The sequence below is a fragment of the Staurois parvus genome, unplaced genomic scaffold, assembly GCF_062004578.1.
Source record: "Staurois parvus isolate SC_StPar_1 unplaced genomic scaffold, SC_StPar_1.0 ptg000635l, whole genome shotgun sequence".
Taxonomy (NCBI): domain Eukaryota; kingdom Metazoa; phylum Chordata; class Amphibia; order Anura; family Ranidae; genus Staurois; species Staurois parvus.
In genome coordinates, this window is record NW_028318431.1 from 1,387,250 (window position 1) to 1,405,819 (window position 18,570).

Genomic DNA, 18,570 nt, shown 5'->3' on the forward strand with positions numbered 1-18,570 from the left:
GAATTTCCCACTAAGTGCTTTAGAGTCCAAGTCTAAGAGTCCGCTGAAGTCGGTGAGTGAGTGGGACCATTGGTGGGGAGCACAGCATGTGAATTTGCCACTAATTGTATGGAGAACAGCACACCGGCACTGATATTGATGTACTTTTGATATGATGGACTTTTTATAGTGATATTTGTTTACACGTTGTGTTGCACTTATGCGTTTGAATATCCAATAAGGCAACGCTTATCTACCCGTATTTGTACAAGTTTACTGCTGGCTGAAGGTCAGAAGTAAAGAATCACCAACCCAAGACAAGAATGCGGATCAGGTGCTGTCATTTTTTCTACCTCTCTGCTTATTTCAGGCCAGTGGCTCAGTATTGACACCATCTGGAGTCCTTGAGAAGTCACCTATTCTTGAGATTTCTTTCACTTTCATTTTGCTCTGTTTAGTATGGCGTCTGCTGCTATGAGAGAAGAACTGACTTGTGGTATCTGTCTGGAAATTTACACGGATCCCGTATCATTGAGATGTGGTCACTACTTCTGCCATGACTGCATAGTGAAGGCACTAGACACCCAGGAAGGGGGTAGATCTTATACCTGTCCTGAATGCAGAGGAAAGTACCCAAAGAGGCCTTTTCTGAAGAAGAACAGGAAGCTACGTAATATAGTGGAATACTTCAGATCAATGCAGAGAGAACAGGAGAAAAACGGGGTATCATGTATGTATTCTATTTAATTTTCTGTTCCCGTGTTTGTATCCTGAAGTCTGTCGGTGTGAGATCACATGGAAGTCTTTATTGTCTTTTGTGCTCAGGGAGTGTTTCTCCAGCTTTAGCAACCCCACAACCACTGCAAGCAGGGCTCTCATTCTGAACCCTGGTCTCAGATCAGTAGATTCTAGTATTGGAATCTTAGTCTTGTGTTCCAGTATAGAGGCTCCGAGGCAGAGGATGATGTGAATATAATGCGGAGTAAGTAGTAGAGTTTAGACTAGGATCCAAACACACCAGAGTTCATCCATATTTAGCACTACCTTGCTGTGCAATAAAATTGTTAAATGTCCCCCACAATGTATGAAGAGGACATGCCAGGCTGGTGATTTAGGAGCTCACTGGCCAATTTAAATAGCTTCTTGTTGTTTCTTAGATTGTATTTCTGGTATAAGGTGCTATACCAATATTGTCATCCTGTCCTAATTAGGTGGAGAGTCCCCCTCTCAAGAGTGTCCTGAAGGATTCCTAGGAAACACATTACCTGTAAGTAAACTGATTTACAGCCTCTTCTGGCTGACCACACCTCCCAATACTGCCTTTCCACACCTTGTTCGCAACTCACCTGCATCTGTCCATGAATTCTCTGTTTCCTGTCCACAACTTGTTCATCTCTACACAACCCTTCTCCATACACCCTCTGCTCCCTGACCACACGTAATCTACCAATGCCCAACACCTCTCCATGAACCCCTGCTACCAATTCTGTTCTGTATATATTTGTCATAAGGGTATTCTGCCTGTGTTTCCATTTTTGCCCTCCACTCTCCTTCTGTAATCTCAGTCAGTGCTCTGCTGCCTGTCCCCACCTCGCTCACCTCTTCTCAACATCTCCCTATGAACCCTCTCCAACTTGTTCCCACCTCTCTCCTCTCCCACCCGCTTTATTCCTGCCCACACTTCATTCACCTCTCCCTGTTTCCTCTCCATGAACCCTCTGCCTGCCCACACCTTACTTACCTCTGCCTGACACCTCTTCATGAACCCTCTGCTTGCCATCTACACCTCACTCACATCTCTTTGTTTCCTTTCTATGAACCCTTTGCTGCTTGACCACACCTCCCAATACTGGCTATTTTATGCCTTGTCCACATCTCACTTGCATTTCTCCATAAACCCTCTACTGCCTGACCACAACTGACCCACTTCTCCCACTTCTCCCTAACACCTCTTCATGAACCCCTGCTGCCTGACCACAACTGACCCACTTCTCCCTAACACCTCTCCATGAACCCCTGCTGCCTGACTACACCTTATTAATTTCCTATATGTCCTATATTTTTTACTTTAAGAGCATTCTGCTCATGTTTCCATTTTTGCCATCCACTCTCCTTCTCTAATCTCAATCTATTGCTTGCCCACTTCTCGTTCACATTTCTCAGGCACCCTCTTCCTACCTGCCCACACCTTGCTTACCTCAACCTGACACCTTTTCATGAACTCTTATTTTCGTGTCCACACATCACTCACCTCACTCATCTCTACCTGTCTGTTCTCTGTGAACATTCCGCTGCCTGCCTACAACTTACTCTCCTCTTCCTGACACCTCTTTGTGAACCCTCTGATTCGTGTCCTCACGTCACTCACCTCTCCGTTTCCATTCCAGGAATCCTTTGTTGCCCAACCACACCTTGCTTACCTCTGTCCTACACCTTTCCATGAACCCTTTACTACCTTACTACACATCACTCCTCTATTTCTGATACAGAACTTCTCCATGAAACCTGTGCTGGCTGTCCACACCTAAATCACATTGACCAACACCATTTCATGAACCCTTTGTTGCCTGACCACACCTCACTCACTATTTCCAGGAAACTCCTCATAAACCTTCAATGACAACATATAACTCACCTTGTCATCGTTCCTACTTATACAATATTCCTTTGGCCACCTAATCTTCACCTTTTGATCACTTTCGTCTCATGTAATTCTCAGAATATTTTTCTCATTTCCCTTGTGTTTCCAGTTACCATTTCCAGTATGATGAGTGAATTCGTTCAGTTGACCATAGGGCTGCCTATCAGATTTGTCAGAGAGGCAGCCAAATGGACAACTAAGACTTGCACAGCAGATTGACAATGCCACTGTCAATTGGAAGATAGTGGCTTAGCACTATCAGTCTGCAATCTTCAGGTTGCTAGAGCTTGGTTTGCTTTGATATGATTGAAGACTGTTTTTAAGTTAAACCAAGAGCCTTCCCCGACAGATTCAAGGCAATGCTTGGAGCATAAAGCTAAAACTTTGTTGTAGGTTTTTTGTTTTTTCTGACTGCACTTATCAGTTTTTGATTGAAGTGGGTAAGTTTTTGTCAGCTCTCTTTGCACTATACTGGGCATGTCTGCCCCATGTTTTTATTGCTTATACACTTTATTAATTGAATAAAGTATGCATTTTTTTTTAGCATATGTACTTTATAGTGTTTGGATGTCTTCTTTCCATTCTCCAGTCTCCTTTACAGGCTTGGGTTCACCCGGTAGCCACAACTCCTACCACTGAAACCAGCACAGGTACACTTTCCTCAATGGGAACCAGAACCTTTACTGGCCTAGAACGTCGCAAGCTTATCCAACAGCAGTTGGTGTTATTGCTACATGCACACAAGTGTCAATGACAGCAGAAAGGCAGTGGTGTCATGCATGTATGAAGTCTTCCCCATTGTCTTACCATGAAGAATGTTCTGAATCACATGCCACACTGTAAAGCTAGCAGAACCTGCCAGGGTAAGCTGTTATCAAATGTACCAAGTTGTTAAAATAACCTTTACTGCTGCTCTGTATTCACTGTACCATGTTCCCAACCTTTGACTCCCTACTTTTTAGATATTGTTTTTCCATTGCCTTCAGTGCAGAAACTGTCAGGCTGCTCAGTCATTGTAGCTTCTGAATGTAACATCATAGTGCCTGTAAAATATGAAATTAAAAGAAAAAAAGATGCAGAATGTGAATAGGATTCCAATATGTAAATCCTAGCGTTCAGGAGCCAGCTATTAAATCATTTTCGATGTCTTTACTGTATATTTCTTGGTTCCATAAAATTATTGCTGGAAACCAAATTTGACTCTTCAATTCTACATTAAATGGCCCACCTTGCTTATGATTTGGTTGCCCGTTTGAGATGAAACAATTTTAAGCTTTTAGGTAGGCTAAAACTGAATGTTTTAAGAGTGTTTTATTTTATAACAGAGCTTTGTCTAAAGAGTTGTAGGCTTCTTCTTCAACTTTTAAAGTAAACATGTGGGATTCACAAACGAAGCTGTAGGCTTGCTATGTAAATGAAAATGTCCAAAAATTTAAAAAAAAAGTGTTTTTCTTATAAAATTTTGCAAATAAATAGTATTTCATCATAAATCTTGGCCAAAATTTATTCCGTTATCTTTTTAGTAAAAAAATAAAAATAACCCAAATTAATTTATAACCAAAAATTATAATTTTTAAACATTTTTTTTACATTTTTTTTTATATTATTATTTATGTTTTTTTTTTTACATACTGTCACCTTAGCAGTACAGTGTCACCATGGTGACATTGTACTACTTGTGGGGGGTGATGAAGATTTTTTTTTTTTACACTGATTGCTTTTACACCCATAAAGACTGTAAAAGCAATCATTTTTCTGTCTCTCTAGCTGCATTCTTGCAGCCATTGAGAACTACTGTGTGAGCTGTGATTGGTCACAGCTTGTCACATGGTACAAAGCTGTTGTGAATAACCTTGTACCATGTGACCTCTGATCATTCACAGATTTCACACGTAGTAAGCAATGATGTCAGAAGTGACATCTTGCTTACTACTCTTGCCAATCAGTGATCACATGATGGGGACCTCGCACAGAGGTCCCTGTAACAGCGTATACTCAGAGATGGACGCGGATCAACCATTTTGGCTTCAACCTCCATCTTGGCAAAGGGATTAACCATCCTGACAAATATATTTCTCCCTCATTCTTCCCCTCTCCCTTTCTGAGAGTCCCAGCGACATTTGGCCAGTGTGTATGTGTGTCACAGAAGGGTCATAGGAGCTATAAAGCCCCCCAAGGGAGCCGGGGCCTCCCTGTCCAAAGAATCTGCAAATTGTAACACCTCAGAAGAGATAAGTGCAAGCTTTCCCAGGAGTTGAAAGAGATTCCAACCTAATAAACCTAACTCAGCGTATGTGACAGAATCAGATAACCGTTGTTAAAATCCATTTTTCCCCTATGTCTCATATCTTGGAATATGAGAGACTTACATAAAAACCGGACATATCGCCAGATTGGCCACAAAAAGGCGAACAGTTTGTTGGATTACTTGCCTTGTCTCGAATACACAGGAAAGCAGAAAAGTAGATCTCGTGAACCATTCAGTATAGAATTACATATTTCATCTCTAATCAATCCTGAGACGTGTCTGCATAATAATCTACCCGCGGGTGGAATGTCACTTGTGCAGATGGAAAGTTATGGGCCAAAATATGAGTAACGGGAGATTTTGGCTCTAGTTGAGGTATCCACCCATACCTCCACGCCCCACACGGGGTATTGGTCCTTGACTTCAGAGACACCCCCTGCTGGGGACTACAAAATAGGCTGTCAGGCCTAAGAGTGGGAGTTGAAGACGTCTCCCATTTTAACATCAATACCACCTGGGGAGACCCATGCCCTTTTGCTCTGAAACTTGGATCTGCTAACCCAGGATTTTGGCAAGTACCTTAACCCTTTAACCTCTCTCTGATATCTCTTTGCTGTGCTGCTGGTCTCTGTATGTTTATATATATATCTTAGTTACCTCTTTTCTGTAAATATTTTTATTGCACCCGTTTAACCTTTTAGTAATAAATCTTTCCTTCTGAAAGTGTTGAACTGTTTCTATAGCGCTTTTATTGCAATTTACGAATTCCTGCCTCTAAAGAGAATGCTACTGTGTTTGTTTAACCCTCTGCATAACCGTGTTATGCAAACGATTACCTCAACCATTATAGTGTTATTGCTGAGATTGCCGCGTTTCCTCTTTCTCTGTACAAAAAGGAGGTGGTGGCAGTGTGAAGGGTTAATTGCGTAATTAACCTGACCCAGTAACAATCGCTCAGGCTGCCTGTACATCGATTGTGGTCCAATTAGCTGGAAATTCGTTGTGCAGGGTGCAGCTGGGTGTGGCATTGTTACACACGTGACATCGCGGTTTTAGATCGGCTAGTCCTTTGGTCACGAGTTTGGTGAGAAGGCCGGGGGTCTGACGCCGCGATCGTGACTGTCCCGCCTGACGATCGGTGTTCCACTGTGTCCGGAGGATACAGCGGGCACTGGATCGCGGTGCTGCATGCTCCCAGGGAGCGCGCACAAGCAGGGCGCGGGGAGGCGTTTATAAGCGGCCACCCCACCCTGTACCGCCACCGTCCGGCCGTTTATATACAATGGCAGGACGGGAAGTGGTTAATAAAGGGTACAGTGTGCAAGTTACAGCAGTTTATGCATTTCGGTAAAAAAACATTAATTATAGCCATGGCTATGAATAAAGACCTAATAAAGACTGGTCACTGCTAATCGCTCTCCCTGTGCAGGGTGACTAGTCTTGTATCTGCCCCTATTGTATTTTGCAGGCAGCGTGTAGTGGGTGGGCCACATTAAATGAAATAAAGTTTTTATTTATATCTTACCCTACAGTATGCACTTACAGAATATTGTGCCTTTTCATCCCTTAGTTCCCCACTGTGCTTCCTCCAGGCAGATAATCTCTCATTGGAAGAATTGCACACGGCGGGACTGTCCTGTGTGCGCACCTGTAGGGAATGCCAGAAGCAACAGGAACCAGCTGTGTAAGTGTATTCATTGCCCATGTATTCTTTGGTGATATAGAACAATGTCCCACAAAAGGGCATAATTGTGAGCCATATGTGCCCTTACTGATGATAGAATATTGTGCATATGATATGTTGCAGAGCAAATGCAATTCCAAGCTTTAAAGTGACCCTGTTGTAATAACAGGATATAAACCCAAAGTACTCTGTAAAAGAAGGAGCTGAATACTTTCCTGTCCGGTGGGCAGAGTCCAGTATTTGTTTTATTCCAGAGCTAAAGGGTGCTGCTGCTATCTGACACTTCTGGGTGTGTCAGATAGTGTGTACTCACTGCACTCTGTGGTTCCATCTGCTGGTCACTATGTCACTCCAGCACCTTAAAGTAGTGTAGGAGCAGGTAGGTGATACTGCAGAACACGGCAGGGAAAACACTAACCTACAAACCTACGAAGTGTTGAAAAACAGTGATGCCCCTAGCTCTGGAAGAGAAAGAACACTGAGAAGCTAAATACTGTGTTTATATGTAATAAAGTGAGCGCTACTAATAGAATAATCAAGTAAGCAGCTAATAGCACTGAAGATGATCACAACCACCTTCGGTATAAATAAAATAAACAAAGTGTTGCGCTTTAAAACAGGTTTAAAAAGTTCGACCTCAAAAGTTCGACCGAGGATCGATCTAAAGACACACGTTTAAATGTTCATATGATCAAAATAGGCAATATGTGAACACAGCTGGAAATCTGGTCCGGGAAATGGCAAGAATGCGCACTCACCGACCGCACATAGGAAATGCGCGTTTACGTGTATCCAATCTTCACTTTTGTATATGTGTTATATGGCACATTGCCAGTGACATTACTGACCTAGCTTTTTAATCACTTCTATCAATAAATATTTGACATACTACACCATGAGTATTTTCCCACTTCTTAAACCCCACTGAGGGGTAGGCAGACACAGCTACATATCATCCAGAGGAGGAACACCTGTACCTGGAAGGAACATGTGCCTATGATTGATCCATCAGCCCAGCAGATCGATTGAGGACATCTCTCTCTGTGGGATATCTACATTCGTTTTGATTGGATACACGTAAACGCGCATTTCCTATGTGCGGTCGGTGAGTGCGCATTCTTGCCATTTCCCGGACCAGATTTCCAGCTGTGTTCACATATTGCCTATTTTGATCATATGAACATTTAAACGTGTGTCTTTAGATCGATCCTCGGTCGAACTTTTGAGGTCGAACTTTTTAAACCTGTTTTAAAGCGCTGCACTTTGTTTATTTTATAAATACTGTGTTTCCCCGAAAATAAGACACCGACTTATAGTTATTTTTCCTCAAGAAGACACACTATGGCTTATTTTAAGGGGATGTCTTATTTTTATTAAGTATGGTACAGCAATCTACATTTATTCAAATATAGTTAAGTTGTCTTAAGCTAAAGCTTTTCCCCTATCCCCTGGTGTTTGTGGGGGGTGAGAGAGACCCACAGACTGTTGCTGGTCAGTGCTGGGGAGCAGCAGCTTTACTGGTGTTTGTGGGGGTGAGAGAGACCCACAGGCTGTTGCTGGTCAGTGCTGGGGAGCAGCGGCTTTACTGGTGTTTGTGGGGGTGAGAGAGACCCACAGACAGTTGCTGGTCGGTGCTGGAGAGCAGCAGCTTTACTGGTGTTTGTGGAGGTGAGAGAGACCCACAGACTGTTGCTGGTCGGTGCTGGGGAGCAGCAGCTTTACTGGTGTTTGTGGGGGCTGAGAGAGACCCACAGACTGTTGCTGGTCGTTGCTGGGGAGCAGCAGCTTTACTGGTGTTTGTGGAGGTGAGAGAGACCCACAAACTGTTGCTGGTCGGTGCTGGGGAGCAGCAGCTTTTCTGGTGTTTGTGGGGCGTGAGAGAGACCCACAGACTGTTGTTGGTCAGTGCTGGGGAGCAGCAGCTTTACTGGTGTTTGTGGGGGTGAGAGAGACCCACAGACTGTTGCTGGTCAGTGCTGGGGAGCAGCAGCTTTACTGGTGTTTGTGAGGGTGAGAGAGACCCACAGACTGTTGCTGGTTGGTGCTGGGGGAGAGAGACCCACAGTGCCGAGTAAAACAGCAGGCACAGCTTTACTTCTTCCCCCTGAAGCCACACAATACGGTACCTAAAGCAGAGCGTCCTGATCCTCACTTCACTGAGGAGACTTTTACTTTCACTTTCTACCTCTTCACTGTCTCCCTCTATGAATTGGCTTGCAGCACGCACAGAATGACCGGGAGCCGACCTTGTTGATCGGACTGCCCGCAACCTCTCCATTCACCTCCGAGATAGCAGCTGTCACAATGGGGGAGATGAGAAGGGCTGCCCGGCTCCGCGTCCGTACGCTACATAGCCACGCCTATCACTGTCTTATTTTCGGGGTATGGCTTATATTGCACAAATGCTTAGAAATCCTGCTATGGCTTATTTTATGGGTATGTCTTATTTTCGGGGAAACACAGTACTTACCTATCCAGTGGGCACTGAATCCAATTTCAGGAATTTTTTATTATAGCGGCACACTCCCTTTAAGGCGCACATTCCGGGAACTCTTCATGCGCATTCTTGAAATGCTCAAAAAATGTGTTAAAAATGCACATCACACTTGTTTGCCATTAATTGTTAATGGTACCCCAAATGTGGCTAGCAAACACGTGTTTTGTGGCATGGTAAAACGTGTGCGAAACTTAATGCCTGAAAAGGTCCGAGAGCTTCTTTTGGCACGTTTTTCCCCCATAGGGCAGCCCATTCAAATGAATAAACTGCCATATTCTGTTGCGGAAAAAGCACAGCAAAACATGGGTGACAAATGTGACACAGCATTGTGAATGGGACCTTGAATGTGGCATGCATTCCTGCAATATTGCACTCTCTGCTGTGGAGTATAATGGAATGCCCATCTATCTACAAACATGCAGGGAGGCAGGCACTCTTTTATACTCTATGGCATGCCTGTATCCAGAGGTGTACCTACAGGGGTCGCAACTGAGACCTGGCCCCATGCTTCAGGGAGCCCATGTGGTCAATTGTACGCCTGGATAGGAGGAGAGGCAGGGCAGCTTCGACCGCAGGAATTCAGTGGTTACAGGAGGAAAATCGATAGGTCATTTCCTCTATATGCAGCTGCCCCCATATCTCCGCCTATCCAGCTTCTTTCTGCTTTGTCATTTAGCGGCCCCTTCATTTTCTCAATAGACAGTTAGTGATCAGTGCCAATCACTGACTCCATCTATTCATAACTGAAACACAGTAAACTGTGTTTACTATGCTTCAGTTTATGAATGGGCAGGGAAATCTGTACAAACCTATTCCTGTCCATTCATTCTGTGCAGCTGAGGATGCAGAGAATGAGATTGAGGGCTGTCTCCTAATCTCATTTCTCTGTCCCAAAGGTGGAACATCAGAGGTCTGTTTAGACCCCAGATATCTCACCAAAGCCAAAGAGCTCCTAAAAAAAATTGTAAAAAATAATAAAAAAAAGAATTAACAATGGTTAAAAGAATAAATAAAATAAAACCACAATAAAGAAAACTACTGACACCAGTGGCAGAACTACCAAGGTCACAAAGATCACACTTGTGATTGGGCCCTTGCGCTCCCCCCCCCCTTCTTAGTTATTTCTCTAATGATTGTTTTAAATTTGTTCCCTAATTATTTTATTATCACATTAAAAATGCTCCAAATTAAAAAAAACAAAAAACTTTATTTTGATTATAGGTAGGTTCACCATGCTTTGTTCTATTAATGTAAGTTTAGTGTTGTTATAAATTGGACAAATCAAAGAACAATGTAGTCATTTTTATCTACTACACTAGCTGTTTTAGAAAAATACTATTCAAAGTAGAAGAAAAACAGTATATATATATATATATATATATATATATATATATATTCTATCCCTGGCCATGCGGGATCTCCTGCATGGTAGGGGTTGGGGAAAGACCTGGAAACCTACCCTGTACAATAATTGCTAAGAGAATTAATGGAAGAAGTCGCTTGCGAGTGACGGTCCATGCAATTGCCAAGTGTTGGATACAACTGAATGGATAGATATATATTCTATAGATTTAATAGACAAAAAAATAATTTTTGCAAGACAATATAATCAATAGAAAGCGTTGTTTGTGCTAAAAACTGTATTGTTTTGTTAAATTCTATGCAGCCCTCCAATCAACCTATGGATATAAATTTGACCCTTTGTCTCTTTTAAATAGTGCTTATGTAGTGTGCAAAAATGCCTATAAAAATGTGATATCAGCACCAATATAACCACACATACTGTACATACATAGTATACATCTTCTTTATAAAATGCATTAGACTATTGGTGGTTTATGTGGATCCTCTGAGATCTATGCAAAGCAGAATGGGCCCCAGGTCAGTAAAGATGCAGATACATACGTATGTCAGTAAGAAGATATGAACCAGGCTGGGCTGCAGGCAAATATCCCCTCTTCCTTTGTGTCCCTATCTGATAAATAGGTCTGAATGTGCGAGTTTATAAGCATGATGTCCTTTTCCTCAGGAGACTTTATATAGTCATCATACAGGGTTTTTTAGTCTGGAGACTAAAGCTTGCCATAGATGGATCAAAATTTGACAAGTTCAGCAAGGAATTTCAATTAGTCTGAGACCTTCCCTTATGCAGGCCATAGACGGGGAGAAAAACGGCCGATTTTTCTTTTAAAAAACGAAAAATCGGTCGTTCAAGTGGCCGACGTTACCAGCAATGGTAAAAAAAAATCGGCCGATTTTCATCCCGTCTACAGCTAGCAAAAAGTGTTCCTGCAGAGGGCTCTGCTATTTCTTTGACAGTTCTTTGACATTTATAGCGGTTGCAACAATGTATCTATTTGTATCCATTTAGGATACAGATGTTTTTATTCGGAAACAAATAGATACAATGTTGCAGCCGCTATAAATGTCAAAGAACTGTCAAAGAAATAGCAGAGCTCTCTGCAGGGACACTTTTTGCCGTACTGGAATTCTTCTTCTTCCTCCTCTTCCTCTTCCTCTTCTTCTTCCTCTTCCTCTTCCTCTTCTTCTTCCTCTTCCTCTTCCTCTTCCTCTTCTTCTTCCTCTTCCTCTTCTTTTTCCTCTTCTTCTTCCTCTTCTTCTTCCCCCATCATTGCCGCGAAAATCGGCCGATTTTTTTTCCAACTTTACCGATAAAAAAATCTGCCAAAATACCGAAAAACGGCCGAACAAATAGCCTACTAACGATCCGAAAATCAGCCGATTTTATTTTCGGACGAAAAATCGGCCGATTTTCGACCCATCTATGGCCTGCATTAGATTGACGACTGTCAAATGAACAAGCTGGAAAACTTTTGATGATCAACTGCTGCAGTCAATTGGCTGCAGCTGGTAATTAGTGTATTCTGACAGCGCCAGGCCTCACTGTCAGAATACAATATCCCAGTTGGGTAGGAGGGGTTGATGGATTCCTCCATCCAACCCGTTTGTGTAGTTGGAGGAACTGTCTACGGTCAGCTTTAGGTAACAATTTCTAACACAATAGTTTGGATTGTCTTGGGTATATACAGGTAGTGCTGCAAAAACAAATAATAGCAAATAGTATTTCTCTGTTGAATATTTTTACTTTCTCTCTTTTTTTTTTTTTACAGCATAGATACATGGATATAAAGTCAATACAGAACTGAAAGGCAAAATGAAGCAAGATTCACTGACATCAGTAGCCCAACTGAGCGAACACTGCCAGAACCTACCGTGTGAACTTACGTGGTGCAGATTTTACTAAAGATTCAAAATAAAAAAACTATACAACTAACAAATAAAAATAAAAATGGTCTGTGTATGAATTCTAATGGTTGCCAGTAGCCAAAAGCCCATTGAAGACTACAAGTTTTTTTTTTCTTATTTTTCACCATTTTTATTTTATATGATACCAATCAAGGTTTACGCTGGGCAAATAACCTTTCAGTTTTCGCCTGCAAAAAAGGAATAAATACAAATTATTTGTAGGTGATATCGGGTGTATGAAACTGAAATATAACAGATGAAGACTTCAAGGGTTATTGGGGAACTGTCCAACTTCTTCTTTATGGTTCTCCGTGGTCTGAGAATTTAAATTGAAGAAGGCCTGACTCTTCTCTATCTGATGAAAGCTATGCTTCCTCACATTATGCAGCTAAGGACTGGGAAATGTTTTAGGGCCCCTTTCTCCAGGATAACATGGTGTAAGCAGAAGTTGTTACTATACTCTTAAGTACCGAAGTGCTGTAATCTTTATTTCTGGAATTAAAGTATAACTAAAAGCAAACATTTTTTGTGTCAGATAGAAGGGAGCTCCTTCTGCTGCCAGTCAAACTCCTGCAAGGAGGAAGCATGGGCATGGCTTACCACCGCTGTGTGTATCTATGCATGCACACCGCTCGGCTTGGGAGCGCATACACATGGGTGCCTTCTTAGCATCCGGCTTGTTGGGGAGGCACCCAGAGGAGGAGCAGTAGGATCAGACAGTGCCAGTAGGGAATTGCCAAAGAGGAGGTAAGGGACCTTTTAAATAAAACCTTAAAATAAAAGCCACAATATTGCACAGAGCAGGTAAATATAACCTCTTTTTTTACTTTAACAAAAAAATTTATAGCCTTTAATATCACTTTAGGTGTGGGCCCTGACATGTCCAGAAGGCTGAAAATAAGTTAGTTTTTAAAAATTTGCTTTTTATTAGTTATTGAGATGGTAATAATGCAACATATCTAACGAGCAGGGCCCTCTGTTTCCTCTTGTACCAAATTGTATTGTAACTGTAATGTCTGCCTTCAAGTGCTGCGCAAACTGTTGGTGCTATATAAATCCTGTATAATAATAATATATTTCTCCTGAAGCTCCTTCCCTGTTTGAACAGGTGACAAAATGGAAACTCATGGGAGCACTCACAATCGGCCACCAACAAAAGAAGGCATTCTAATATCCTCCAATGGAAGGGGCACACAATACTGACCACCAACCTAAAAGGACCACTTTACCATTGACCACTAATGTAGGAGACACTTCTCCACTGACAATCAGTGAAAAGGTGCACTTCACCTATGACTGCCTATGTAAGGAATATAAGGTGATACCACACTGAACACTATGTGAACATACTGCAAAAATACCACTGAATTTCATAAGCTGTGCTGTACATTACATACTCCTGACCTAAGGGTTTGTTATCTCAGTGGTTGCTGATTGCTAACTAGTACCCAACCTAGTTAATCAATTTCTTACTTAAACAATAACTCTACTTTTGTTGACAAAAATGCAAGCCCTATTGGGTAACAGTGTACTCTCCAGCGCTCCGGGAATCAATTGCCAAAGGAAGGCCAGGGGAACCAGGGCAAAAGGTAGCCTATGGATAGCGTTTCGGAGATGCAGCCCTCCTCAGATAGGGAAATCAAGAACTTGAAAAGAGCAATCAGGTGTCGCAAACATCTAGTACATTATCCAAGGTTTATTGAAAAGTAAAAAAGACAAAAACATACAGACATAGCATGTGTGCAAAGCTTTGTAAGATAATAAGAGATGGCCACAGCAATGGGCAGGGTGTTCCGACTGTCAGTGTGGTTGGCTTTCTGAAGCGTTCCGGGGACGAATCCCTTTCCTCAGAGCTAAGCTAAGCTTCCATCATTAGCTCTGATGAAAGGAATTCATCCCCAAAACGTGTCAGCAAGCCGACAACACTGACAGTTGGAACACCCTGCCCATTGTTGTGGTCATTTCTATTATCATACAAAGCTTTACACACATGATATGTCTGTGAGTATGTTTTCGTCTTTTTTACTTTTTCAATAAACCTTGGATAATGCACTAGGTGTTTGCGCCACCTGTATGCTCCAATCCCTATTGGGTGACCAATGTACATCTCAAGGATTTTATCAAACTTTGTGGCAGATTCCTGCCTTGCCCTTTACCATGAAGTTTTCTCTGTTTTTGTTTCACCATGTCCTCTGCGGACTGATTCTGAATGGGAGGGACTGACTCATTATAATCAGCTGGTGTACTCAGTATTTTAAAGAGAAAAGTTGCAGTATCTACATCCCTATAGAATCATTTAACCCTTAGGGAGTATCTAACCAAAACTGAAATCCCTTGTGCAGGGGGTGTTTAAAATTTTTACTTATATCTTAGTGCAAACATCTGGGAAATTTATTGAACCAATCAAATGAACAGGAATATGAATTTCTGGGACCCTTCTCTACACCAGCAGTGTATAGAACACAATCGGGTTGCCATATTACATTGAATTTTTCATAAGATTACAGCATCAGATTGAAAAAGAAAAGTAATTTTAATAACATAACATTACAACATGGCTTGTGTAGCAATTCCAGAGTATATGCTTCATTATTTTTTGCATTTTCTCTATTTTTTCCACAAATGTTGAAGTTAAGGAAGGCAAAGGCATAGAGTTAGCTTAATGTCTATATTTTGTGCACAGGAAGGCATGCGTGAAGGATTGGTTTCTTTTTTTATTTTTGTTCCACCGTTCACTGTGGTATGATATACTGTACGTTCCTTGGGATTTCTCTTTCCAGTGCGCCCAGGGTTGCACAAAATTTTTTACAATCAAAGCAATGCACCTGACTTAAAACATTCACATTAAAAAATGAGGTGTTGCGCAGATATTATTATTACAGGTGTATATGTATATATATATATATATATATATATATATATATATATATATAGCGCTGTCAATTTACGCAGTGCTTTACATACAGTTCGGCTCATATACAGTGGGGCAAAAAAGTATTTAGTCAGCCACCAATTGTGCAAGTTCTCCCACTTAAAAAGATGAGAGAGGCCTGTAATTGGCATCATAGGTAGACCTCAACTATGAGAGACAAAATGAGAAAACAAATCCAGACAATCACATTGGCTGATTTGGAAAGAATTTATTTGCAAATTATGGTGGAAAATAAGTATTAAAATATATAAATGTAAATATGATTTACATTCCTACCTATTTACTAATGCTAGCAGCATACGGATTACAAATAGTCAATGTTAATTGAGAGTGTGAAGTTCCGCTTTAAGATTATTCTCATGTATATAATAATGACTAGAGAAGAAACCATAGAGACATGTAAAACCCAGTCAGTGTGGATGGTTCACATTTATGCTGGCTATTCTCAGATATAAAATCCATTCAGTTCCAAGACAAGGTCCTCTAGCACTCAAGGCAAAGGTGCCAAAGTCCACCCTCCTCACCCTTCCAATTTGACCAGTCATTGACACAGATTGGGCAATGATGTAATGTCTTGGGAGCAGCTGAAGAAACCACTGGATGAACCTGTGTGCTGAGGCTCACTGGAGGAAATAATGATTGATTGGATTGGAAAACCTTATCCCATCACTATTTTCTTCCTCATAGGTTGAAGCCATTGGCGTTTGTAATTCGCCTCCAGGGCCAGGCTTAGGTGTAGCAGAAAAGGCGGTTGCCTTAGGCACATCAGTAATAGAGGGGTGCAAAAATGGCAAGACCTGCAACTTATGCTGCTGAAGTAGTACACAGCTCATGAAGAGGATAAGAGCACACTTTGGCCTTTTTGCCTAAGGTGCTTGAAGACCTTGACTGGCACTGTATGCCCCCATAGTCCTAAACATGTTTAGTAAGTGCTGAACAGCAAGATGTCTGAAGCTGGTGCGTGTGTATGCCCTCTAATGCCTTAAAGTGGAAGTCCAGGCTAGCACTAAGCTTAAAAGAGAAGTATAGTCAAAGCTTTTTTGGCTGTACTTCTCCTATGAATCACAGGAATGCCGCTTGATCGGCACTCCTGTGAATATCTTGCAGGGAGCTTCCCACAGTTAGGCCACAGAGGGCACTGGCTTCCCTTATTCTCAGTCACTCAGAACAGGTTCCTCAACATGTAGTGACTCAGAGGCCTAGGGTTACAAGGGGTCAGATGAGTCCACTGCCTTTCCTTCACCTGAGCCCATGGTTAAGTCCTCAGATGAGTCAATACAGTCTGTGCTACTGAATAAAATAGATTGGCCCCCCATGCTCTTAACATCAATGGAGTCAGGCTCTAGGTCTGGGAAGCTAGAGACTCGAGTATGGGGGGCAGCGGGAACCAATCCGTTGGAGCTTCATGCACTGGGGGATGATATGTGGTGTCAAACGCCTCCCAGTCATCGGTGGGCCTCCTGGGGCAGTCACCACTCAGCACATAAAGTCTCAGCATGTTCCAATGCAGTCTCTTTTTGGGTCGGGGCCCTCAGAGACCAGGTCATAGAGTGGGGTAGGTGGGAAAAGCTGCCCCACCACCCTGTGATTGGGTGTGCTCCGACCCACTTGGGCTCCAGCTTTCTCCCTCTTGTGTGCTTGGTGTTCTTAACCAACCAACACATGTCCCCCGGTTGTAGTGGCAGTTCTCTCAGAACAGGGTCAGAAGACATTTTTTTGTGTTTATCTGCTTGGCCTTTTGCATTCGCTCCCAATGCTCCTGTACCCAAGAACTGGGTGTTCTGGGTGGGAGGTGCTTTGGAGTTCCCAATAGGGGGTCCACAGGCATTTGGCCATATCGCCCAAACATCAGGAAGAAGGGTGTGTGTCCAGTGGACGGTGTTGTTTTAGGCCCACACTACGGCTCCAACATGCCAGCAATCCCGGTAGCTCAGTTCTAGAGTCTGTAGCATGCCCAGCAGAGTGGGGTTAAACCACTCACTGGTCCCATTCCCTTGAGGGTGGTAGAGGGTGGTGTGGGACCTCCAAATACCACTGAGGTGGCACAGTTCCATCATGATCATGGATTCAAAGTTTGAACCTTGATCCAAAAGGATCCACTACGGGCAACCATAGGGTTAAATGATGTGTGGCAGAAGAGCTTGGAGGGGGTGACAGCTGTATGGGCTTTGGTAGACACCACCACTGCAAATTTAGTGATGTGGTTAATGAAGACCACTGCATACTGATACCAGAAAGGTGCACTGGAAATTGTCAGAAAGTCCATGGTCACCAACTCAAATGGCTCAGAGGTGGTGATAATCATAGGTGTTACCTTCTCAGGGGATGCTTTGTGGATGGTACAGCTTTTGCACTCCTGGCATGCTTTGAGTACCCAGTGTGGCAAATGGAGGAAAAAGAAGTACCTCCGATCCAGTGACTCAGTTCGATCTGCCCCCAAATGGCCTCCCATGGTGTGGAGTAATTGACAGATTTCCAAGACTGAGGGACCACAACTTGAAGGATACCCCGTTGTTCAGAAGGGATGCAGGCTTAATGGTACAGTATATTGTCTCATAACTCCAGTCAATCCCATTATCTCAGGATTGCCCTATTAACAGAGGACAACTTTTGGCACTCCCGAGAGGTAGGCTTGTACTTCTGTGAGAGGTTGCGCTGCACTTGTTTGAAATTTGGGTCCTTTAGTTGGATCAGTGCTCATTCCTCCTGCCCATAGAGCTCTGCTGTCTTGGTCTGTGGGCCATGATCTCGTTCCTAAATGGTATACGAGGAAGGACAGAAGCGACCTCTGTCTTCCAGGTTAGAGTCCACATCCTCTCCTGGGCGCTCCACTGGAAAACGGGACAGGGCAAGCAGGACTGAGCTTTTCTGGCTTGTAAAGTATCTTGAGTTTTAACCATGCCAAGCAGGCTGCCCATTTCTGCTCCTAATTTTGCAGTTCCCAGGTAGGTCAGCAGGTTGTTGTCAGTAAAGACCCCAATGTCGGCTCTCGTGAGCAGGGAGTAGGCTCCTGCTGGCATATGCAATCACCCTCTGTTGGCCATCCTGCAACTGGGCCAGAACAGTACCTGGTCCCTGGAGTCTTCCGTGCATGTACACCTGGAAGGGCTGGGTGTAGTCTGAGTCGGCCAGTAATGGGGCAGAAGTCAGTTTCTGCTTAAGTATCTCAAAGGCCTGCTGTTGGGATTCGTACCATTGGGCTTGGATGGAAGGGGAGGGTCCACCCTTCCTCCAGGTACTGAGTAAGTAGGGCAGCTATCTGAGTAAACTTCACGATAAGGATATAACGCTGGTAATATTCTACAAGACCCAAGAAGGAGCG

General features: G+C 42.9%; 1 long non-coding RNA gene across 1 annotated transcript; it reads left to right on the top strand.

Annotated features, from left to right (window-relative positions):
* Positions 1–562: 562 nt before the first annotated feature.
* Positions 563–12,369, top strand: LOC149449169 (uncharacterized). The gene is made up of 5 exons (XR_016315443.1): positions 563–709; positions 1,191–1,246; positions 3,210–3,483; positions 6,439–6,552; positions 12,181–12,369. It is a non-coding gene; the product is annotated as an uncharacterized LOC149449169 (long non-coding RNA).
* Positions 12,370–18,570: the final 6,201 nt, after the last annotated feature.